A 25,414-nucleotide genomic window follows, 5' to 3' on the forward strand; every position below is an offset into this window, starting at 1 on the left:
TCCGTGCCGACGCTTCTCATTTCATTCAGCTTTAGAAGGATTCATGTCTGGGTGGTTCCCCTTCTATGTGTGCTTGTGACCTGGCGGTTACACAAAGATCTCTAGAGTCTGTGCACTAACTCACTACGCTATCTTTGATCCCGCACTATGGAGCCAATTTACAGTGGTAAGTTCATCTCGCTTAAGCCTGCCAGGAATTCAGAAAGGGATTCCTGACAAGTTTAAATCCTGTAAGTGGATTTCTCCGCACCCATAAATCCTACTCAAAGGGTGGGAATACGAGCTTTAATAGGTGGGTTAACCATGGAAGTTTAGGAATGCCCACAAACAACTGCATTGTTGGGCATTCCCAAACTCCTCACAATCCCACTTCCAGCTCTCAGATTTGGACAGGGAATACAGGAGGAGGTTTCTTCACAAGAAGCAATATTTTATTGATAGAGAAAATTTACAAAGAAGTAGATTACACAGGGGTTTCGTGTCCACACAATGGGAATTGAAATGGATTCCAATTGGAACATTATGTAATTTCCAGGAATCCTCATGAATACCGGCCCTTAGCATACTTATATGGATCGCTGGAATTGTTATAGTCTCCAGAAAGCAGTATATCTACCCTCAGATGTAGAGATACATCTATCAGTGCAGATTTACTCCTTATTTTTGGAATCAGCCTTTGATGAGTCAGCGTACTTAGAAAATGCGTCACGACAGGGCTGCACCGCTGCTCCTGCATGTGCTGCATCACCTAGAGAAAACATAATAGAAACAATATTAGAAAGGAAAAACCAACAAACTAGTTACAAAGGAGAGACAGAGCGGCCAGAAAGAGGACAAAAGAGAAAAAGGACTGGAAGACATGGAAGAGGGTATCAAAAGCAACTTAAAAGACTAACAGCCCGATTCATCATTGTGAAGTTTTGTGAGTCTGAAATAGCGATTAATAAGGAATCGCTATTCCAGACTCGCAAAACGGGATTCATGTAGGAATCACAATATTTTTTGCGATTCCTACAGGTTCCTTATTTGCGATTAGCTAATTGCTAATCGCAAATAAGGAATGACTTCCCATTCATTCCTATGGGCCTAAAGGCCCATAGGAATGAATGGGGAGTCATTCCTTATTTGCGATTAGCAATTAGCTAATCGCAAATGAGATTGCGATTTCAAGGGTGCAGGGGTGTCCAAAGGACACCCTGTAACACCCCTGAAATGTAAATTTACACAGATGTTACACACACACATGTCCAAAGGACATGTGTGTGTGTAACATGCAACTTAGAAAAATGCTTTTAAAAGCATTTTTCTAAGTTTACGCTATTTACCACGAGGTTTAACCTCGTGGTAAATAGCTGCCAAAAATTGCGATTTCGCAATTTTAAAATGGATCATGAATTGCATTTAAGGAATCTCAAATAGAGATTCCTTAAATGCAATTCCTCGCAAATGTGCGAATTCTTAATTAGCGAATTTTGCATTTGGGATGATGAATCTCAAATGCAAAAACTGCTCTCGCAAAGGGCCAGATTCTTAGAATCTGGCCCTTTGCGAGCGCAATTTAGCTTGATGAATAAGCCTGTAAGGGCCTCATTATAAGTTTCACGGTCCATAGCGTCACCACACCCATGGTGGCGGTCCAACCACAGCCACACCGCGGGCCCGCCCACAGCATTATGAGTGTGGAGTGCTGCGGTCAGGAGCACTCCCAAGCATATTAGGAGTTGTCTGTCCAACCCACTTTTCATGGTGGTGAGCCTGCCATGAAAAGGGTGGCAGAGAGGCAACCCTGCTGCTCCTGGGCCTGCATGCTAGGGGGGCACACATATTACCCCCTGGTTTTGCACCCCCAGTTCCTGCAAGGTGTGGTATAATCAGGCCCTAAGGCTACTTCCTCTTGGGACAAAGGAAGAGAAGTCAGACCTGCAAAGAACGAAGGGCATCTAGACAAAGGAGGAGGAAGGGGAGACATCCATTAGGACTGTGACAGAGACCTCGAGTATCAGTGACACCAACTGGAAAGAGAAATGCCAAGACTGCAATGAAGGGGAGAAGTTCTGCAGAATCTCCAAACGAGCAGTTTCAGAACCATGGATCTTGCTGCATCGCACAACGCGGAACTAGTTTGAGGAGTAATGCCCACCAGCCTCTCACCAGTGCGATGCATTCTCCTTCTATGCCCAGAGAAGGACCCAGGGGCCAGCCTGGTGCATAGATAAACCTCATCGAACAGAGGCAAATTAGAAACTAGGGGCAATTGGCCTTTAATCTCTAACATGGACCCCAACAGATGTAGGTTTTGCTTCTTTTGTAGTTTTTGTGACTGTTTTGGATATTTTACCTTACTTTATTCATTTATTTTGGTTTCTTCTGATCTATTCTCACTCATGGAACTCGAGCTACAAAGCAAACCCCACAGAGCATAGTGTAAGTACAGAATAGGTATAAGTAGGTCAGTGGTGGTTACCCAAGAAGGAAAAATATACTGAGAAAGAACTTGAGAGAGACAGAAAGAGAGAGGTAAAGGACAGAGCATGAGCCCACTGTAACAGACCAGAAATAAGGAGACTGTTTCTTTAACATTATTTTACTTGGGCCTAACACTTATCTGGTTTTGTTCACCATGACTGGTGCTGGCGATGAAGTGCTGGGCTACCAGGGAAGCTTCAAGCCCTGGGATCAAGTCTTGGCCTGTAACTGAGGACCCATTATCTAACACTGTTGTATAAAGGCACCTTGAACTTTAATAACGTATTACTGAAAATTTGATATAAAATAAATGTATAAGACTTGCTTTACCCGTCAGTTCCATGCTTGTGGAACAAACGTTAAGCCCACAGCCACACACCCCTGTGTGTTATTTTCGTGCTGCATTTTTAATTGTTTATTGACGTCATACAATCAGGCAATCTGGGGCACAGCGTAATTTACATGACTGGAGACAATCTGATTGACGTCCTTAAGGTAACGCGATGGAGTAGGGATGTCAATCAGATCGTCTCCAGTCGTATAAGTTATGCTGTGCCCCGTATTGCCTGATTCGTTCAGCAAACTTTTGCCGCACATATGGGCCTGAATATAACGTTCCATGGATGGTCTGGGCACCACCGTCATGGTTTCTACAAAATAACCGGATTTGTCCTTAGTTGGCCCTTGCCACTTTACGGGCATTGGTATAACCAGCTTTTGGACTCCAATTGAGCAATGCAAGATTGATGACGGTCACTTCACCTGTCCCCTTGTCCTGAGGAAGATCCGCATGGCTGAGGTATTAAAGTCCCTCGGTTGCCGATAAGCCGCATTGAAACGTCGACGCTACCCCCTACAGCACCTGGACCAATTCCCCTTCCCTATTACCCCGGTTTACAGCCTTAAGGAAACTCTCCTTACAACTTTAGGAAATATAATTCAAAGGAATAATTTGCATATGGCCAGGTTGCATCTAACTGTTTATTGGATATCAGTTTTGTACAGTCTTGTAAATATATGCCCTTTACTTTTCTACACACTTTGAGCTCTTTTGAAGCCTACATATACACTTGCAAAAAAGAAAAAATGTCCTGAGAGGTTTTTTTAGAAAAACATTTAGCAAGCAAAGGGGACAGGGAACCAGAAGGAAGGCAGCTGAAGCGAATCCCTCTATAGAATTTATTTTTTGTAGGATTCATTTCAAGCATATGAATCTATGGATATTGGAAAGCGATAGAAAAACGTTCTTTCGAATAGAAATGCACGTGGCCGGATTGGTAGCTTGCAAGTTTTACAACTGAAATATAAACTGCAGATCAAGCTAGAAAGGGGATTTAAACGAATGGTAAAATATGAAGACACAGGAGCCCTGTTAAGCAGTACGCAGTTGGGGGCATTTTATCAAGACAGGCGATAAAATTATCGCAATTTTTGCGGCTGAAAACGGCCGCTAAAACTGCGATAATGGGCTTGATAATATGCTCTATGGAATTCCAATTGAAGCCCATGTTAGATGTGAAGGACATCTAACATGGGCTTCAATTGGAATTCCATAGAGCATATTATCAAGCCCATTATCGCCGTTTTAGCGGCCGTTTTCTGCCGCTAAAACGGTGATAGTTTTATCGGCTGTCTTGATAATATGCCCCTTGATTTTTAAAGTCTTTAGGTGGAAAGAAAATTCTGCGAGAACAGTTTCACGAAAAGGCTCTAACAAATGTAAAGGGCAGTGCCACAAACATTTTGAGATGTATGAGGAACACATGATAGCATTACCTCTCATCTATATTCTCCTCGTCCAAAATTCTAACTTGGTGAGTCATTTCTGCCTCCCAACGGACTTGTTTACATGCGTTATGGAATATGCTCTGTTGTATTTAACCTCTCTCTAAAACGTTAATTACATATAGAGAACATTCTGTTTTAACAGTATGTGCCAATAAACTTTATTTCTTTCTCACCCCTTTTGGTATTTCCCTATCCTCGCCTTCCCTTGTTGACCCCTGAGTTTTATCTACAATCGTATGCCTGGGTGTCTGCCCTAGAATGTCGGGGACAAAATGCTGGCATTGTTGTGAAGTGACATGGAAGTCTCATTTGGCAAATAAACTTTTTCCAACTGAATCTGGCTTTGTGTCTTTGATTATATCACACTCCCACTCAGTATAGTCTTTCTTCTAACTTTATGGGTTAGACGAATACTCCTCCACCTGTATTTTTCTCTCTTTGGCAGACATTCAGACAGATGATATGTTTATTTATTTTTATTTATCTTGTCATCATATATGTAGTTTTCTACTTACGGCATGGCTAGTCTCGGTGCTGTTCAGTTAGCCGACTCGCTCCCCACGGCTGTGATGGGCTTGGAGGGTGAGCTTCCATTGTGTCAGTGGTCAGTGTCGTTGGGGAACTTTGGAGCCTCAGCCCTGTGCCGGTGCTGCTGTGTGAAACAGGGGTTGGGAGGGTAGAGATTTGCTTTTATAAAGCACAATTCTCCCAGTAGACAAGATTGTGTCTCATCCTCCCCTATAGGAAGGTGCTGCTCCTAACATGCCTTGGGCCCAGCATTTGCAGCTGACTGCGAGGGTAGCTCAGACCCTGCCTCTTCTGCATCACTTTACTGGGTGAAACAATGGAAAAGTTATAAGCTCTTTTAAAGCAACTTAATTTGGAGCCTGAGATGGAGGAGGAAGAGACCAAGAAAAGATCAACATTGGAAAAGTTATAAGCTCTTTTAAAGCAACTTAATTTGGAGCCTGAGATGGAGGAGGAAGAGACCAAGAAAAGATCAACATGATGATCAGGACTCTAGTCGCAGAGGAAAATATGTGTAGGGCATCATTATTCGTAACCTCCTCATCCATATTAGAGAAGTTGTGGGTTTTGAAATGAAACCACAACAGGAGAAAGGTATTTTATGCTCAGAACAGTGGTGCCCAGGTGGACAATCTGCCTCTGCATGATTTCATAAAGCAAATTGTGAAGTGTGATAGGACATGGTGGGAGGAAGGGATTGATATAGGGATCGGGATCTGTGGGGGTGCAACTGTTACCGGACCTGATGGTGCTATGATGGCATGAGGGTAGGACGGCACTCACTGACTGGTAGTCCTCCTTCCTATGACGGAGGCGGGCACATGGCATAGTGTGGCATACAATTTATTTGTTGTTACTGATGTGTATTCTCCTGTATTCCTCTTTTTTGTTTCATTGTGTACTTGTATGTACTGCCGCTTTCCTCAATGATTTCTATGATGCTCTCTTCACTGTCTGTATATACAGTTTGTGGGAGACGGGCATGTGCTGCCAGTAAAACTGGGAAAATCTGAAGAAAAAAATGTTCAAAATAAAGTAAATTGCGCTGAAGGAATGGAATGACATATACAAACTATGGGGCAAATTATCATGGGGGTTTATCTCCGCTTTTTTGGCTTTAAAAGCCAAAAAGCGGATATAAAATTATCTCCCTATTACCTAGCTGTCGCTAACACCAGTTAGCGACAGCTAGTAGGAGAGCAACCATCTTGTGCCCCACTTTGCATGTCAGTGATATTTATCACTAATGACATGCAAAGTGGGCGTGCCAAGATGTTAGCGGCTGGAAACAGTCGCTAACATCGCTATCTCTTATTACCAACTTTTGGAGATATTCGCGCTAAGCGCGAATATCTCCAGAAGCTAACACCTGCCCCTGAGCAGTTCTTATGAAGAAGAATACTCGACATATGTCAAAGTAGCCTGATGCACAGCGTGAATCCATCCTGGGAGTGTGAACCAAAAGTTTGTAAACAATATCAATGTTCGTAAGCAATTTGTCCAAAAAAATACACTCAGTATTCTACCATAGAATCAAAGAAATGAAACATGTAATATTTGTTCTTCTTGATTTGATAGTTTTTATAATGCAACAAACATTTCATATGTGGACAATGTTCATAATCACAGAATCCGGGTCCTTGAAATATATATTTCTTCAAGTACAGTAAAGTTACAAATCCCAATGCATTTCGGGCTTTTCCATTAGCCCTTCATCAGGGGAATCTAAAGAAACAATGGTACAGTTTAGTACTGGAAAGTATAAGCTGCAGGCTTTCTACCACCCAAACGCGGAGGTGAGGAGGAGCAAGCGCAAAAAAACAATAGTCAAAAAAGAAAGAAGCATAGGGTAAAAGGATAAGGATAAATACAGAGCAAGAGGGTATCCACCCTCAGTCATTCAACAAGCAGAAACCAGAACTCGCGCTCTCAAAAGAGAACAACTACTGATCAAAACTTCAAAGCCCACGACTTCCAAAAGAGAAGTTTTTGTTTCCACTTACTCGACTCAATCCAACATGCTTAAAAGTATCATCACTGACAGATGGTCTCTACTGCAATCAGAAGTAGATTTCAAAGACTTGTTTCTCGAAACACCTATGTTTGCTTATAAAAGAGCACCCAATTTAAAAGAGATATTGAACAAACAACCGACCCATCTGGTCACATACAAAGGAATGTCAACTTGCATGAACTGCTCGAACTGCAGCGATATGATAAAAGGTCACACCATCAACCACCCAAGGTCAGGCAAACCTATTCATCTCAAGATTAATGCTACATGCAATAGTCATCATTTAGTGTACTTCATCAAATGCCCATGTGGCCTATTTTACATAGGGAAAACTAAAAGACCCTTACTTGGAACTCCCTCCCCATCCACCTCCGTCTGACTCAAGACCACCTCTCCTTCAGGAAGCAACTCAAGACCTGGCTGTTCGAGCAGTAGCGGACCCCCCTCCCCCAAGCGCCTTGAGACCCTCCGGGTGAGTAGCGCGCTATACAAATTTCTTGATTGATTGATTGACTATGCAAATGAGGCCCATTTAGAGTCACTATATGTCACTTTATCTTTTGTGTATATCTGAAACACTGTACTGGGAGCTGCCCTCCTGTTGGATACGCCGGGTTTAGCCAGCCAGTGTGGGGGGTCATAAATGGCATGTTTGTCCATAACAGGGATGAGCTTTGATCAATGAGACAGTTTTAAGTCGGCTGACCTAGGTTTGTATCACATGCGATCCCCAGAGAAATTCAATTAAAATTCTTTAATTTAGTTTATATATATATATATATATATATGTATATATATATATATATATATATACTATCGCACAAGATCCCATCCAACTTAACTAAGCAAAGCAGCACACCAATTCCATACACAAGTGTTTATTTGTGCAAATAAAATTATATATATGTATTTATAAAATCTCCATTACTGCCAGAAAATGCCATAAGCCTGCCTGTACGTACCGGTGCCAGCAATGGCGGCAGGAGCCTCCCAATAAAATCACAAAAAATCCTGTCCGGCTTAATGAAGGAAAGCAGCACACCAATTCCATACCCATTTTTTTATTTGCACAAATAATAACATGTACAAACATATATATATATATAAATACATGCATATATATATTTCAGGGTCTATAACGATTTGTGCATATTTGTAAAAGAAAAGGGAATACGTACAATCTTCATTCAATAATGTTATTTAATTATTACAAAAAGTAACATAATTACATAGAAAATATACACTGATTTGAAGCAACACTTATAAAAGATGGGTCATCATATAATACAATATTTTGAAATTAGGTATTAGCAGGTTAATTGGTATTTTGTCAGATGAATCCAACCAGGGTCTGTAAACATAAAGGCTCAGAACTATTATTAGGGTAGGTAAATACCACAACTCTACTACAATACACATTTAAAAGATCTCAACTTTATGTTTAGCAATTCATTTAACAACATACTCACCCTTAGAGTACAGTTAGACAGTATATCTATACAATCATAGCAGGTCCCTGAAAATAGTCAGTTATTCGCTGCAAATGAATTGAAATAAAGACAATTCTTTTGAAAGTACATTTGAAAAGAAACAATCCTTTCACCCATTCTGCACCAACTAATTATCCACCAAAAATTCAACTTACTAAGGCGAATTGTCTATACCCGGATGTTCCAATAGTGGTCTGAATTGACACAGGCGCAGTTGAGCAATTTGCTTCTTAAATCTGTAAAGAAATGACAATGTGATATTTGTAAGTATCAGGTACCTTTTCATAGGTTAGTCTGTTCAAGAAACCTGCTTTACTAGACTGTTTCCACCTCCCACCTTTGTGACCCAATCGATTGTCATCAGCGATGGGCACACTACTGCCATGGTCAAGAGAAGGCCCACAGCCACCAAGATAGAAGACAGACTACAAACAAGCATCATGGTCTATAGCACCAGCCAATAAGAAGCAAGTAAACTGTGGCCCAGCTTTACAGAGCTGTCCCTAGTAGCTGTCCCTAAATGCTGGATTCAATGGACAAAAACATGGGAGTAAAATAAATGAAGAAAAATGTAAAATAAATAGATAAAGTAGCAGAATTCCGCCAGCCTCTTACTCAGCAGGAACTAAAGACAGTGATCAGATGCTACACATTCTTAAATCTACAGTATTGCCTTTCCTAATTGCACTACGTGATTTACAATATTAAATTATTAACAGAATCCGCGCTGGCATCACTGAGCCCATTATGAATCAAATGCATATATTTATACATACATGGTATCACAGTATTACAGCACTGCAAATTAAGCGTACTCAAAACGGCGCCTTGAGATGATTCAATTTGAAGAGTGTGTGGTACAAATTGTCATAAATATATAAGGAGGCGGGAAAGTAATTGCAGCACTGTGATAACATCGTGCAAAAAACGATTAAGTGGTACATCCTCCGCCATGTTCTCCCACACATGCACAGGGTTAAAGCTGGATTTAGGGGAGGGGCGGGATTTGGGGTGTTGTTAAAAATTATTCGGATTAGAGGGAACAGAACTAAAAAATGGACAGCAGGAACAATCTTTAGTTGACAAGCAGCTGCAGTGTCGGGGAGGTGTTCTATTTAAAGGAGGGTCGTTGTGTTCAGTATGAGTACACGAACAGTCAAATATCCCAGAATAACGCCCACCATACTAGTCAGTATTGCTACATTTTATGCATGAATAACGTTTACGTGTTGTTAATAAGTCAGTAAAAAGAATTCGGAGTCAGGCATTTTTGTTGTAAGGATTATAGTTCAATGAGTAACTTAATTGAATGTAAAGTTATAAATAATTGGATTAGACATTTACCATCAAATTATATTCTGAGACAGATTATTTTTTCTGTTTGTGAGGAAGCGGGTGACATACTTTGAAAGCAAGGGGAAAAGAATTGTTGTTGGTCTTAGAATATGCAGTGAAATACTGTTTCCGTTGTTTGTGGTTGTTTCTGGGTTTGTGGTATTTATTAGCTGAAGTATTTGCCTGGACAAGCAACAGAATAATCTTGTGGTTTGTCCTAGAGCAGCTCCAAGTTACTTTGTACCCAATGGTCTCTGGTGGTTACACCGTTTACATTTAAAATTGTGGGAGTTGGGCAGTGCTCCTATTTATGTGCACATGGTGGGGCACGCACCAGGAGGGTGCGTGTTACTACATACAACCAACTCTTGTGCTCTCAGTTAGAGGGGGATGCACACTCTACTGGGATATGTCTCATTCATTTCTGTTGACCTTTGCAAAGGCTTGCTTCTATTAGAGTGAGTCGGGATGTACAGGCAGCAGTGGCCCGTGCAGGTAAGAGCTGTGGAGCGGTGTACCTGGGTGGGTGGGGGGCGGTTGGAGGGGGGGGGGAATTTCGATGGGCGATGATGAGGGAAAATTAAATCATAAATTGATTTTCCCTACTAATTGTTTGTCAAAATCCTCCCCCACCTGGCGCACCACTCTTACCTGCATATACAGGGTGTATACTTATTTACTGGGTGGGGATTCCAATGTACAGTCATTCCTATTTTCACATGAGCATCACTGGCGTAACCATAGGCCGAGCAGCCCCCTTGGTGTGGTGGGGTACCGAGCTCCAGGCGGCCCCCTCCGACTATGTGCACGGGTGGTGGCCCCTGGACTGAGAGCGCCTGCCTGGCTCCAGAGCGGGGGGGGGGAGAGGGGGGTTCCATGTCCTTTGCAGTGAGTTCCACTTAAGTTTTGTGACGCGACTCATGAGCATTGGAGGAATTATAAATGGACAGGACTATTGACTGTTTTTATTTTGTGGTGTTTTCATCTGTGTGCCATACAGTTATTTTTTGTTTTTAAATGTATGGGTCAGTCTTAATTAAACAGCGCTTGCCGTGATCTCCAAAGACACACAGATAAGAAATACCACAGAAACCACAAAAGATATACAGTCCCATCAGGCAAGAGATACTTGCTTAGCTCTTCCTCTATCTATCCGAATCTATGAACTGGGTGTAGGTCCCGGATGCTGGCTCTGCTTTGATTCTCAGTTTCAGTGGTCTTTGTGATGTGGGTATGTTATTGGCAAATCACCTGCAAGAAACTGACAACTAGCACACAATAATACACACAAACAATTGTAGTCATCATAACACTGCAGTGAAAAAGAATTCAAAGGTGAAGGCACTTTTGTGTGAGGTTCACATTCTCCAGCCAGTTACTATGCTGAAGACAGTGCAAGACACCCCACTCCATTTTGCTTAGTGGGCGCTTAGACATCTCGAATCCATCTGCTCTTTTCACAGAATATATTGCAATCTGAGGAAAGGATAAGTTATTTCCGTGGCATAAGATCCATTGTGTGGCTTTCTGTTGAACAAGACACAATATGAAGTGGACACACCAGTGCGTGCACTCCACACTCTGCTTCTACAGCACGCTACTTTTTAACCATTGACTGGTGATAGTAGTTACAATGCAAAAACAACAAGTGATGGACTGAATGTGGATCAATGTCACACATTCAACCCAGTCAACAGATCTGGGTCCTAATCCATCGTTTTTTTGCACTCCACACCACCCTGGGTTAGACAATGGCGATATGCAAATCAGCTCTGACCCTGTTGCCCCATGGGAACAGTCCAGTCCGAACTACAAAAGCCATGTCCTTCCCAGAACGGAATCAAGCATCCGAGGACCGGACCGGTTTCGAGGTAACACCTCTCATCAGCCCGGCTAGCTTGACTCCAGTGGTGTGGAGTGCCTGGGACCCACGTCTGGGCATCCCCAGCGCACTTAGGGCGGCAATTGCAAAAACAACAAGTGATGGACTGAATGTGGATCAATGTCACACATTCCCCCAGTCAAAAGATCTGGGCCCAAATCCATCGTTTTTTTGCACTCCACACCACCCTGGGTTAGACAATGGCGATATGCAAATCAGCTCTGACCCTGTTGCCCCATGGGAACAGTCCAGTCCGAACTACAAAAGCCATGTCCTTCCCAGAACGGAATCAAGCATCCGAGGACCGGACCGGTTTCGAGGTAACACCTCTCATCAGCCCGGCTAGCTTGACTCCAGTGGTGTGGAGTGCCTGGGACCCACGTCTGGGCATCCCCAGCGCACTTAGGGCGGCAATTGCAAAAACAACAAGTGATGGACTGAATGTGGATCAATGTCACACATTCCCCCAGTCAAAAGATGTGGGCCCAAATCCATCGTTTTTTTGCACTCCACACCACCCTGGGTTAGACAATGGCGATATGCAAATCAGCTCTGACCCTGTTGCCCCATGGGAACAGTCCAGTCCGAACTACAAAAGCCATGTCCTTCCCAGAACGGAATCAAGCATCCGAGGACCGGACCGGTTTCGAGGTAACACCTCTCATCAGCCCGGCTAGCTTGACTCCAAGTGGTGTGGAGTGCCTGAGACCCACGTCTGGGCATCCCCAGCGCACTTAGGGCGGCAATTGCAAAAACAACAAGTGATGGACTGAATGTGGATCAATGTCACACATTCCCCCGGTCAAAAGATCTGGGCCCAAATCCATCGTTTTTTTGCACTCCACACCACCCTGGGTTAGACAATGGCGATATGCAAATCAGCTCTGACCCTGTTGCCCCATGGGAACAGTCCAGTCCGAACTACAAAAGCCATGTCCTTCCCAGAACGGAATCAAGCATCCGAGGACCGGACCGGCAAAAAAACGATGGATTAGGACCCAGATCTGTTGACTGGGTTGAATGTGTGACATTGATCCTCATTCGGTCCATCACCTGTTGTTTTTGCAAACTCGCTATAAGTGTACTGGGGATGCCCAGACGTGGGTCCCAGGCACTCCACACCACTGGAGTCAAGCTAGCCGGGCTGATGAGAGGTGTTACCTCGAAACCGGTCCGGTCCTCGGATGCTTGATTCCGTTCTGGGAAGGACATGGCTTTTGTAGTTCGGACTGGACTGTTCCCATGGGGCACAGGGTCAGAGCTGATTTGCATATCGCCATTGTCTAACCCAGGGTGGTGTGGAGTGCAAAAAAACGATGGATTAGGACCCAGATCTGTTGACTGGGTTGAATGTGTGACATTGATCCTCATTCGGTCCATCACCTGTTGTTTTTGCAAACTCGCTATAAGTGTACTGGGGATGCCCAGACGTGGGTCCCAGGCACTCCACACCACTGGAGTCAAGCTAGCCGGGCTGATGAGAGGTGTTACCTCGAAACCGGTCCGGTCCTCGGATGCTTGATTCCGTTCTGGGAAGGACATGGCTTTTGTAGTTCGGACTGGACTGTTCCCATGGGGCACAGGGTCAGAGCTGATTTGCATATCGCCATTGTCTAACCCAGGGTGGTGTGGAGTGCAAAAAAACGATGGATTAGGACCCAGATCTGTTGACTGGGTTGAATGTGTGACATTGATCCTCATTCGGTCCATCACCTGTTGTTTTTGCAAACTCGATATAAGTGTACTGGGGATGCCCAGACGTGGGTCCCAGGCACTCCACACCACTGGAGTCAAGCTAGCCGGGCTGATGAGAGGTGTTACCTCGAAACCGGTCCGGTCCTCGGATGCTTGATTCCGTTCTGGGAAGGACATGGCTTTTGTAGTTCGGACTGGACTGTTCCCATGGGGCACAGGGTCAGAGCTGATTTGCATATCGCCATTGTCTAACCCAGGGTGGTGTGGAGTGCAAAAAAACGATGGATTAGGACCCAGATCTGTTGACTGGGTTGAATGTGTGACATTGATCCTCATTCGGTCCATCACCTGTTGTTTTTGCAAACTCGCTATAAGTGTACTGGGGATGCCCAGATGTGGGTCCCAGGCACTCCACACCACTGGAGTCAAGCTAGCCGGGCTGATGAGAGGTGTTACCTCGAAACCGGTCCGGTCCTCGGATGCTTGATTCCGTTCTGGGAAGGACATGGCTTTTGTAGTTCGGACTGGACTGTTCCCATGGGGCACAGGGTCAGAGCTGATTTGCATATCGCCATTGTCTAACCCAGGGTGGTGTGGAGTGCAAAAAAACGATGGATTAGGACCCAGATCTGTTGACTGGGTTGAATGTGTGACATTGATCCTCATTCGGTCCATCACCTGTTGTTTTTGCAAACTCGCTATAAGTGTACTGGGGATGCCCAGACGTGGGTCCCAGGCACTCCACAACAACTGGAGTCAAGCTAGCCGGGCTGATGAGAGGTGTTACCTCGAAACCGGTCCGGTCCTCGGATGCTTGATTCCGTTCTGGGAAGGACATGGCTTTTGTAGTTCGGACTGGACTGTTCCCATGGGGCACAGGGTCAGAGCTGATTTGCATATCGCCATTGTCTAACCCAGGGTGGTGTGGAGTGCAAAAAAACGATAGATTAGGACCCAGATCTGTTGACTGGGTTGAATGTGTGACATTGATCCTCATTCGGTCCATCACCTGTTGTTTTTGCAAACTCGCTATAAGTGTACTGGGGATGCCCAGACGTGGGTCCCAGGCACTCCACACCTCTGGAGTCAAGCTAGCCGGGCTGATGAGAGGTGTTACCTCGAAACCGGTCCGGTCCTCGGATGCTTGATTCCGTTCTGGGAAGGACATGGCTTTTGTAGTTCGGACTGGACTGTTCCCATGGGGCACAGTGTCAGAGCTGATTTGCATATCGCCATTGTCTAACCCAGGGTGGTGTGGAGTGCAAAAAAACGATGGATTAGGACCCAGATCTGTTGACTGGGTTGAATGTGTGACATTGATCCTCATTCGGTCCATCACCTGTTGTTTTTGCAAACTCGCTATAAGTGTACTGGGGATGCCCAGACGTGGGTCCCAGGCACTCCACACCACTGGAGTCAAGCTAGCCGGGCTGATGAGAGGTGTTACCTCGAAACCGGTCCGGTCCTCGGATGCTTGATTCCGTTCTGGGAAGGACATGGCTTTTGTAGTTCGGACTGGACTGTTCCCATGGGGCACAGGGTCAGAGCTGATTTGCATATCGCCATTGTCTAACCCAGGGTGGTGTGGAGTGCAAAAAAACGATAGATTAGGACCCAGATCTGTTGACTGGGTTGAATGTGTGACATTGATCCTCATTCGGTCCATCACCTGTTGTTTTTGCAAACTCGCTATAAGTGTACTGGGGATGCCCAGACGTGGGTCCCAGGCACTCCACACCTCTGGAGTCAAGCTAGCCGGGCTGATGAGAGGTGTTACCTCGAAACCGGTCCGGTCCTCGGATGCTTGATTCCGTTCTGGGAAGGACATGGCTTTTGTAGTTCGGACTGGACTGTTCCCATGGGGCACAGTGTCAGAGCTGATTTGCATATCGCCATTGTCTAACCCAGGGTGGTGTGGAGTGCAAAAAAACGATGGATTAGGACCCAGATCTGTTGACTGGGTTGAATGTGTGACATTGATCCTCATTCGGTCCATCACCTGTTGTTTTTGCAAACTCGCTATAAGTGTACTGGGGATGCCCAGACGTGGGTCCCAGGCACTCCACACCACTGGAGTCAAGCTAGCCGGGCTGATGAGAGGTGTTACCTCGAAACCGGTCCGGTCCTCGGATGCTTGATTCCGTTCTGGGAAGGACATGGCTTTTGTAGTTCGGACTGGACTGTTCCCATGGGGCACAGGGTCAGAGCTGATTTGCATATCGCCATTGTCTAACCCAGGGTGGTGTGGAGTGCAAAAAAACGATAGATTAGGACCCAGATCTGTTGACTGGGTTGAATGTGTGACATTGATCCTCATTCGCTCCATCACCTGTTGTTTTTGCAAACTCGCTATAAGTGTACTGGGGATGCCCAGACGTGGGTCCCAGGCACTCCACACCACTGGAGTCAAGCTAGCCGGGCTGATGAGAGGTGTTACCTCGAAACCGGTCCGGTCCTCGGATGCTTGATTCCGTTCTGGGAAGGACATGGCTTTTGTAGTTCGGACTGGACTGTTCCCATGGGGCACAGGGTCAGAGCTGATTTGCATATCGCCATTGTCTAACCCAGGGTGGTGTGGAGTGCAAAAAAACGATGGATTAGGACCCAGATCTGTTGACTGGGTTGAATGTGTGACATTGATCCTCATTCAGTCCATCACCTGTTGTTTTTGCAAACTCGCTATAAGTGTACTGGGGATGCCCAGACGTGGGTCCCAGGCACTCCACACCACTGGAGTCAAGCTAGCCGGGCTGATGAGAGGTGTTACCTCGAAACCGGTCCGGTCCTCGGATGCTTGATTCCGTTCTGGGAAGGACATGGCTTTTGTAGTTCGGACTGGACTGTTCCCATGGGGCACAGGGTCAGAGCTGATTTGCATATCGCCATTGTCTAACCCAGGGTGGTGTGGAGTGCAAAAAAACGATGGATTAGGACCCAGATCTGTTGACTGGGTTGAATGTGTGACATTGATCCTCATTCGGTCCATCACCTGTTGTTTTTGCAAACTCGCTATAAGTGTACTGGGGATGCCCAGACGTGGGTCCCAGGCACTCCACACCACTGGAGTCAAGCTAGCCGGGCTGATGAGAGGTGTTACCTCGAAACCGGTCCGGTCCTCGGATGCTTGATTCCGTTCTGGGAAGGACATGGCTTTTGTAGTTCGGACTGGACTGTTCCCATGGGGCACAGGGTCAGAGCTGATTTGCATATCGCCATTGTCTAACCCAGGGTGGTGTGGAGTGCAAAAAAACGATGGATTAGGACCCAGATCTGTTGACTGGGTTGAATGTGTGACATTGATCCTCATTCGGTCCATCACCTGTTGTTTTTGCAAACTCGCTATAAGTGTACTGGGGATGCCCAGACGTGGGTCCCAGGCACTCCACACCACTGGAGTCAAGCTAGCCGGGCTGATGAGAGGTGTTACCTCGAAACCGGTCCGGTCCTCGGATGCTTGATTCCGTTCTGGGAAGGACATGGCTTTTGTAGTTCGGACTGGACTGTTCCCATGGGGCACAGGGTCAGAGCTGATTTGCATATCGCCATTGTCTAACCCAGGGTGGTGTGGAGTGCAAAAAAACAATGGATTAGGACCCAGATCTGTTGACTGGGTTGAATGTGTGACATTGATCCTCATTCGGTCCATCACCTGTTGTTTTTGCAAACTCGCTATAAGTGTACTGGGGATGCCCAGACGTGGGTCCCAGGCACTCCACACCACTGGAGTCAAGCTAGCCGGGCTGATGAGAGGTGTTACCTCGAAACCGGTCCGGTCCTCGGATGCTTGATTCCGTTCTGGGAAGGACATGGCTTTTGTAGTTCGGACTGGACTGTTCCCATGGGGCACAGGGTCAGAGCTGATTTGCATATCGCCATTGTCTAACCCAGGGTGGTGTGGAGTGCAAAAAAACGATGGATTAGGACCCAGATCTGTTGACTGGGTTGAATGTGTGACATTGATCCTCATTCGGTCCATCACCTGTTGTTTTTGCAAAGTAGTTAGAATGGGCATAATGAAACAGTGCTGAAAAGGGAATGATAGGAGCAGCAACAGAATGTAAATGCTGCTAATTTATTTTATTTTACAGGGTGCTTTTATGACATGGCCACTTCGCAGCACTAGTGAGTTATCAGCTGCTCTGCCCTTTCTTTCAAGCCAGTGAAAGGTGTGAAACCTTGGATCGTGAAGGGCTACGTTTTTCAAACGCTAGTCCCGTAATGGTGGCAGGCATAACAGGAAAGGCGGAACTGCCCCCCATGAATATGCTAGACTTCAATTTTATTTTTATTAGAACGTTGGGTTCCGCTGATTCCCCAGATCTGGGTTTGATGAGTTCTAGAGGTGGGTGCCTATTACCAAGAGCAATCGGCCTCCACGCGAAACAGTGGGGATGCTGAATACCGACAAGTCACAAAAAGTACAACTGGATCTTCTTGGCTAAGGTGCTGTAGCGTGAAGCCTAGATTTTGCTGCAGCTATAGTGTTTCTCTTATAGCAAGACCTGGCTTAAGCTCTCTAGGCATGTAATTCCAAAAAGCAGTAGGTAACTTTCATGGATTACCTGCAATTTGTATTGGCCCTATAGGCTTTCATTTCAGAAGGATATCACTATCCTGGGTACTAGAAATGGAAAGGGTTGTGGGTGAAGACTCAGCGCACCATGGCTATGCTAAGAGAGCTCCTGGTAGCTATGCGCCACCAGAATCCAGGGAATTAGGTGTATTGGTGGTTATTTCCTCCTAAACAGTAACAAAGTAAAGTAGTGGGCAGTAGACTCTTCCGGGGGGAGAAGAAACAATTAGCATGTGGTGTGACTTCAACAGCAGCACACTAACAACAGATGAAGGGTTGCAACCAACATGTGCTCAGTTCTTTCCGTACCTAAATGTGAGTAAAATTAATCAGTTAACAAACAACTGTCTGGCATCAGTAAGGCAGACCAATATAAAACAAGCATTTGCAATGCAATAGGTCTCGCATTTGCGCAAGTTTGAGCTATTGACATTGCAAATAACAACGGCTTTTATTTTTGTTTTTAAAACATAAATAAAAGGCATTGTCATTTACAATGCAAATGGCTAAAACTCGCATAAATGCGAGACCTATTGCATTGCAAATGCTTGTACGCTTCAGCACGCATTTACCTTAAGTGTTTGTTTTTTTGGGCTTCATTAGCCGAGTGTCCGTGGCAGTGCTTCACAAGCCTTTTGTTTGTTTTATTTTATGCTTAGCCGCCACGCAGATCAGGAACTTTTTTCCACTCAACCCGGTTCATGGCCACCGAGCTTCCTTTTAACGAGCAGTTACCTGTGGATAAAACGAGTTATAGTACTAATTACTCCACTCCACCACTTGGTCACATGATTCAATAAATTAAAGTAGTCGAGTTGAACTCTTCACTTCTATGCTTACTAAAAATACCGCAGCAATATACCCATCTGTGTCGTTATTTCGAAGATGGGAAGCATTCAGCCCCTTTTCTACAGGCGAATCGCCAAGACATAGTAGGGCATATTCACAAAGAAGTGGCAGTGAGAGGTGTTAGCCACCTTGGCTTAACGCCTCTCACCGCCACTTCATAAACACCAGTCTGCATCCTAATCACAAGAATGAGGTGCATACTGGCGTACCCACATTGACGGCGATAAATATCACGATTTGTCGCCAAAACAGGCACCCTTGCACCACAGCGCAAGGGTGTCTGCGAAGGGTGTCAGCGAAGGGTGTCCCTTCCTGTACATTAACAAACCCAAAATGTCAGTTTGCTTTTTTCATGTGTGCTGCTACACACATGAAAAAAAATTACTGGCATTTTGGCAAAAACTAGGAGAAATAAAGGTTTTCTCCTCATTTAGCCACCTTAAGACAGGAAATTTCCCGGTCTTAAGTTTGGCCCTACCTCCTATTAGCGCCGCCCTTGATAATAGGCAGTAGAGTCAAACTCAATGGGTGTTGTGGTGGTACGCCCACCGCAACACCCACTGCATGCCCCCTTTCATGCTAAGTTTAGCGTGAAAGGGGCCCTATTCTCAAGGCAGCGTTACGCCACTTAACATGGTTTTAAGCCACGTTAAGTGAGTTAACGCTGCCTTGAAAATAGGGCTCTGGCCCTATCACCACGGGAACGTCAATAAAAGTGACTTCCTGTGGTGATAGGGGCTTGTGAATATGCCCCAATGGGTTCAAAAAACGCATTTCAGTGCATGTTCCTGCATCACTGCACTAAAAGGCAAGTAGAGGGCCTTAGTGCCTGCTTTTACTCATACTTCTGTGATTAAAAATAAATATGTATATATATATATATCCGGTAAACCGCGTCTCCAACCAGTGGCAAACTCCTCCACCGCTATAGAATTAGCACGGACACAGACCAAGTAAGTGCTGAAGATTTTATTTGTGCAAATTCAGCTGCATGACGTTTCGGCTCCTAGGAGCCTTGCTCACATGACCATATATATATATATATATATATTATCCACCAATTCTTTCACTTGGAAGTGCACTCTTTGCACAGTTGGTGCTTGACAGTAGGGATGAACGTCCCCCTACTATAAATTATCCACCAAAAGAAAATAATGTCAGCACTCGCTCAGTTTGATAAGTTGGGTTTATTCAACAGAGACTTTAATAGAGCCCCCTTCACCTACGCGTTTCGACCGCAGGTCTTGTTCACAGTGTTGCATGTGTTCCAATGGGACACAGGGCATGGCCCGTTATCTTTGCCCATTAGTGTACACTCACCATGTTCTTTGAACATTCCTATTAGGATTGGCCACACAGCATGCTCTGGGCCCCAGGTCTCTTGCACATCACACAATATGCTACATACAGCCATGCCTTGAGCCCTGTACTCCAGTTTATTACCGTATTTAAGTCTAAAAGCTTAATTAAACAAGTAAACTGAGGGGCATATGCACAAGCCCCTATCGCTATCATAACATCACTGTCCTGGCACTTCCAACAGTCACCTATAGTGCCATTCTGGTGGCAAAAGGGGCTGTACCTTATGTACAAGGCAGCGTTAATCCACTTAATGAGGCTTAATGCTGCCTTGTACATAAGGCACCCATTAATGCTAGGGGTTAGCATGAAAGGGGCGTGCAGTGGGTGTTGTGGTGGGCGTTCCACTGCAACACCTATTATATTTGACGCTGCCCCCTATGTACAAGGGTGGCGTACATAGGAGGCAGCGCTAAAATGAAACCAGGAAAATCATGGCCTTAAGTTGGAAAAAACGAGGAGAAATGCATTATTTCTCATCGTGTTTGCTTTTTCCTTGTGTGCTGCCTTGTGCAGCACACATAGAAAAAGCAAAAGGCCATGGTTTGTTTATGTACAGGAAGGTGTCCCTTCCTGTACATAAACAAACCTTTAAAAAACTGCTTTTTTGTAACTTTCGTGTATGAAGCAACACACATGAAAGTTAGAAAATGGCATTTTAGGATTGTTTATTTGCAGGAAGGGACAGCTTCCTACACATAACCAATCCTCCCCTGCACACAGACACCCTTGCACTCTGGTGCAAGGGTGCCTGTGTTGGCACTAAGTTGTTAAACTTAGAGCATCGCAGGGAAAAAAAGCAAGGCTGCACCACATTTTTGTAAATGTGGTGCCGCCTTGCATTTAGGAAGTGGCGGAGCATGTCGTTAAGCCAAGGAGGCTAACGACACACTCCGCCACTTCCTTGCACATATGGCCCTGAGTTCCAATACTCACAAATTTTTCATAAAAAGTTTTTTTTTAATTCTAAAGGGAGAAACGGAGAAGGATAAAGGGGGGCGGGAAGAAACACAAAGGACATTATCATGGGACACAAATAACCTATGATATGTGAAATAATAACTTTACGACCTTACTCACAACATAATAGTAGTAAACCAATGCATATTTTTATGTTATATTGATATGTAAATCACTCAAATCACCCGAGAGGGTATCCAGGCACTTGACCATCTTTTGCTTGATATTCCAAATATTTTTGTCTCTAAACCGCAACCCATTTTGTTAGCCACAGGACTTTGCACTCTTTACTCCTGTTACACAGTGGAAAAGTGCGTGTGCACTCCTTTTTAAACATGATAAAATTGGCACATTTAATTTACTTGTAAAACTCTAGTATATGGTGCAACTTGTACCCAGAGCCTGTATATTGATAGCTACTAAGGGGACTGCAGCATTCATTGTGCCACCAACTAAAGTAGCACCATACAAGCCTGAGTGATTAGTTTTAAATTATTATTTTGACATGACAAAATAACCCTTCTGCCAGGTCTAAACCTTCCTTTTCAATACTTATAAGTTATCCCTAAAGAAGGCCCTAAAAACCCATAAGGCAGGGTGCATGGTATTTAAAAAGCGAGACACGTATGTATACAGTTTTAGATGTCCTGGCAGTGTAAAACCTCCAAAGTAATTTCCACTGCAGCAAGGCTGACTCTCTCATGGGGAAAAAAACTAGGTTACTGTATGACAACTTATAATGTTTAATTTCGGTTGGGGAACAGCTAGAAAACATATTCAATGACATTTCATTTTCCTGCCTAAACCACATGTGCCTCTCTGCCAGTGTCCAGTGTCACCTGATAGATGAATGACTCCCCTGTTATAAGATGTGGATTGCTCTAGACAGTGGACAAAAGATGTGGGTGTGGAGAAGTGTTTTTCTCACTTGAGCAGTATGACCTAGGTGGTTGTGCTCAACCCCTACCTGAGCTTCAAAGAGTGCCTCCCCTGTTACAGGCAGATGTAGCTCACACCTAGTACTGCCTCCTTTTGTATTCTTAATCAGCTTGGCCACAAACCCACTGGGAGGTGAAAGCTGCACCTGAACTGGTTTGGAGTGACCACAAGGCAGGGTTTGACCATTATCATAGCTGCACCTCTGGATGAACACTGGAGCTCTGACCAAGGGAAGTGGAGTTCTTCCATGTTGGATTTGGGTGGCGGAGGGCACTTTGGGATAGTGTGCAGTACAACACACAGGAAATGATACAAACATGGATAGGGTCACCCCTTGGATGTTTCAGAGCATTGGTTAGGGAGTAGCCAAGAGTTTTCCCCACCTTAGGCTGGCACTGGGCATAAAGGTGGCACCCCGGTTCCCCTTTCAGAACAATCCTGGACCTATGAAGATCACATGAAGGACTACCTTGCTCTCTGAATCCTGAAGGAAGATTGGACCTGCTTACCTTTTGGGGTATACTGGTCTCAGAGGTTTGGCTGCTCATTGCGGCCGCACAGTATAATCACGAGGAGATGCCAAGTCAGGGACAAGGTTGTTCAGATGCCGGTACACATTCTCTATTGATTTGATGTATGATGGTTGTTGTTTGCGCTGTTAAAACCAACCAAAAAGAATAACACTTTGTTTACATCAAGCACGGGTACCCGTAGCATTATCTACAAAATATCCTCATTAAACCACAGTGCAAGTTTTACCGGAACATCCAATTGATTACCAGTTCTACATTAAATTAGAGCACAGCCGAACACAATACTACAGAGATTTATTTTCGCCACCTCTCTATACAACACCTTGTAGTCAGAGAGCATAGGGTTTTCAAAATGTTTTCTTTTGTGGTTCTTCCTGAAGAAGGCATGGTTTTCATGCCAAAACGCATGTAGAAGAGTGTTTACAATCTTTGATTTTATGAAACAGACGAATGGCAATCACTAGAGATCAATTTACTGATTCTACACTGAGATTTTAAGCTGTATATACTTTATGAATTTTATATGTATTGTACGAGATGTTATGTGTTTGCACTTTATTGGTGATGTAATATGTGTTCTCTCATTGTCTCACACACTGAAGTGTTGATTTCCCATTTTCATTGCATGTTGTGAACGTATTTGTTACATTAGATGTGTGGTATATTTCCTTTCTTTTTTGATAATATTTATATGACAGATACCCTTTAAGGGATACAATTTACAATTGGTTTACCTGTTAAACAAAATATGAATAAATAATAAATAAAAAAACAAATATTACAAGTATTCTGTTCATACATGGCTTACATTGTGTCATTACATGAAAATCAATTGGTTGCCAAGGGGTTCTTTATTACATTGCTCCCTGCTTACCTTGAACCCAGTACCCCAGAAGTGACTCCAATAGTCAATTGGCTGACCTGTTTGAGCTACAGGGACACAACAAACGTTTAGAGGTATTTTCCTGCTTCCCAGCTGACCAGCCCCAAGTGGACTTGACATGGTCTCCTCTGCTGGTCTCTGTGGGAGTGAGTCCTGGCCCCCAAATAGTATCCTAAGGTCCTAGGCCCTTGGCTGTGGTCAGAGTGTACTCCTCACTGCCTAACTGTAAGCCTCACCAGATTCCATACTAAACATCAACGCTGATCCCGTCATTGCTGGCTTCACTGAATTCAACACCAAGTAGTGACCTATAGATAGCCTTGCCAGAACCAATGTTGAGCTACACTGAATTGACGGCTTCACAAGGCGTGACGCCGTGCAGTACCCAATTGCCACAGAGAGCCTCCACCCATGACCGCACCCAGCTCTTTAGCAACTCACCCTTGTCAAACCCAACTTCAGATCCAGCTTGCCCCAACTATGACTCATTGGCAACCACATTTTCTACATTAATTCTTCTAAGTCAGAAGGAAAGCTTTCCATCTTGATGAAGCTATTCCCTGTATCCGACCCGCACGTCATCGTGATGACCTTAACATTTGGCTTTTGGTGCTATTTTTATTTCAATCTTTAAAATCTACATCTCCAGTTCTACTGGATGGATTTTTGTCATTTGTATGTCATTTTATTTATTGAAATGTACTCTATTCTTCTAAATTGGTTGGGTATTTTTTTTGTGTTGTGTTTTCACTTTATATCTGTTAAAGTGCTGCATACATACTTAATATATGGCCTCTAAGTTAAGCCTGGCTGCTTCTGTGCCATGCTACTAGAGAGTTAAGCACAGGTTTATTTAGTGACTTTGGTGATTCACCCTGACAACGGCTGTGATTATTTTCTGAAGTGGGTTCTCACCCCCTTCAACAAATAATTGTGATTTCTTTCAGTTAGCTGATGGATAAAGAATGAATACAATATTAATTGCTAAAACCAGTCCAAGCATTAGTATAACAAAGAATTCAAACAATAAATGAGGATTAAAGTTTTCAGATCTCACATATGGTTATCAGTAAAATTCTTACTATAATTAGTGGTAAAATGTGTGAGTGGTAATTAATAATGGCTCCCCAATCCATTCTATGATTGTAGCTAACTGCATACCACTAAGCCTTGAAAGAAACATCTGAGGTACATTTCTAATTAGTAGTGAGTGGGCAGATATCAACTTTGATGCATAGGATCAGGGGAAGCGGTGCCTGAAGGCACAAACAAATGACCTCCAATTCAGGGAACTCCTCAAAACTGAATAATTCAGATGTCCATTCGACTGAAGAAATGCCTTTGGGGCAATGATTGAAGATTGACATAGAGGGTGTTTCCTTTGCAGGTGGCTTGGCTCCAAATATCCCTGGGCATTATATCAAAACTTGTTTCTCTGTATATCCAGCAGCGGCTTGTGTCTTAGGGCACTGGAGAAGCACCCCTCTGAAGGGCAGGCCTGTTTCTTAAAATGCATTAGCAATTTTTTTTTACAATATTGCTTTTAAAGTACGTCACTACCTGGCTGGCTGGCCCGAGATTCCTGGTGACACAGCCAGGCACTGCAGCCCTGTGCATTTGCGCATGATTCAAATCTTGATGGTGGGGTGACGTCATGACGCAGGACTTTCCTCTTTACAGCCCTTCTTTCCCATTAGGCGCCTTGGATCCTATTGTTGAAACTTAGACCTGGACGTGCCATGAATATCGCCCCCACCCTTTAAGGTTAGCCTTCTTTACAGCAATCTTTCTTAACTTCACATATATATATATATATATATATCCAAAACTGCAAGTTGCTCTTAGGGTTGCGGTGGCCCCAGAGCACGCCGGTAATCATATAAATCCAACAGTTTAAGTGTCTAGTAACACGCTCTCAGAGTCCCGGAAAACACCACACAATTCAGCAGAGTCCAAGGGTGTTTATTAACACCTACTGTAGGTGTTAATAAACACACTTGGACTCTGCTGAATTGTGTGGTGTTTTCCAGGACTCTGAGAGCGTGTTACTAGACACTTAAACTGTTGTATATATATATATATATATATATATATATATATATATATATATATATATATAT

General features: G+C 44.3%; 1 long non-coding RNA gene across 1 annotated transcript; it reads right to left on the reverse strand.

Moving 5' to 3' along the window:
* Positions 1–415: 415 nt before the first annotated feature.
* Positions 416–22,520, reverse strand: LOC147731385 (uncharacterized). Its single transcript, XR_015308629.1, has 4 exons — positions 22,388–22,520; positions 18,344–18,506; positions 8,442–8,522; positions 416–748 (listed from the first exon to the last, which is right to left on the reverse strand). It is a non-coding gene; the product is annotated as an uncharacterized LOC147731385 (long non-coding RNA).
* Between the last annotated feature and the right edge of the window lie 2,894 nt (positions 22,521–25,414).

This window comes from Lissotriton vulgaris, chromosome 2_1, assembly GCF_964263255.1.
Source record: "Lissotriton vulgaris chromosome 2_1, aLisVul1.2, whole genome shotgun sequence".
NCBI lineage: Eukaryota > Metazoa > Chordata > Amphibia > Caudata > Salamandridae > Lissotriton > Lissotriton vulgaris.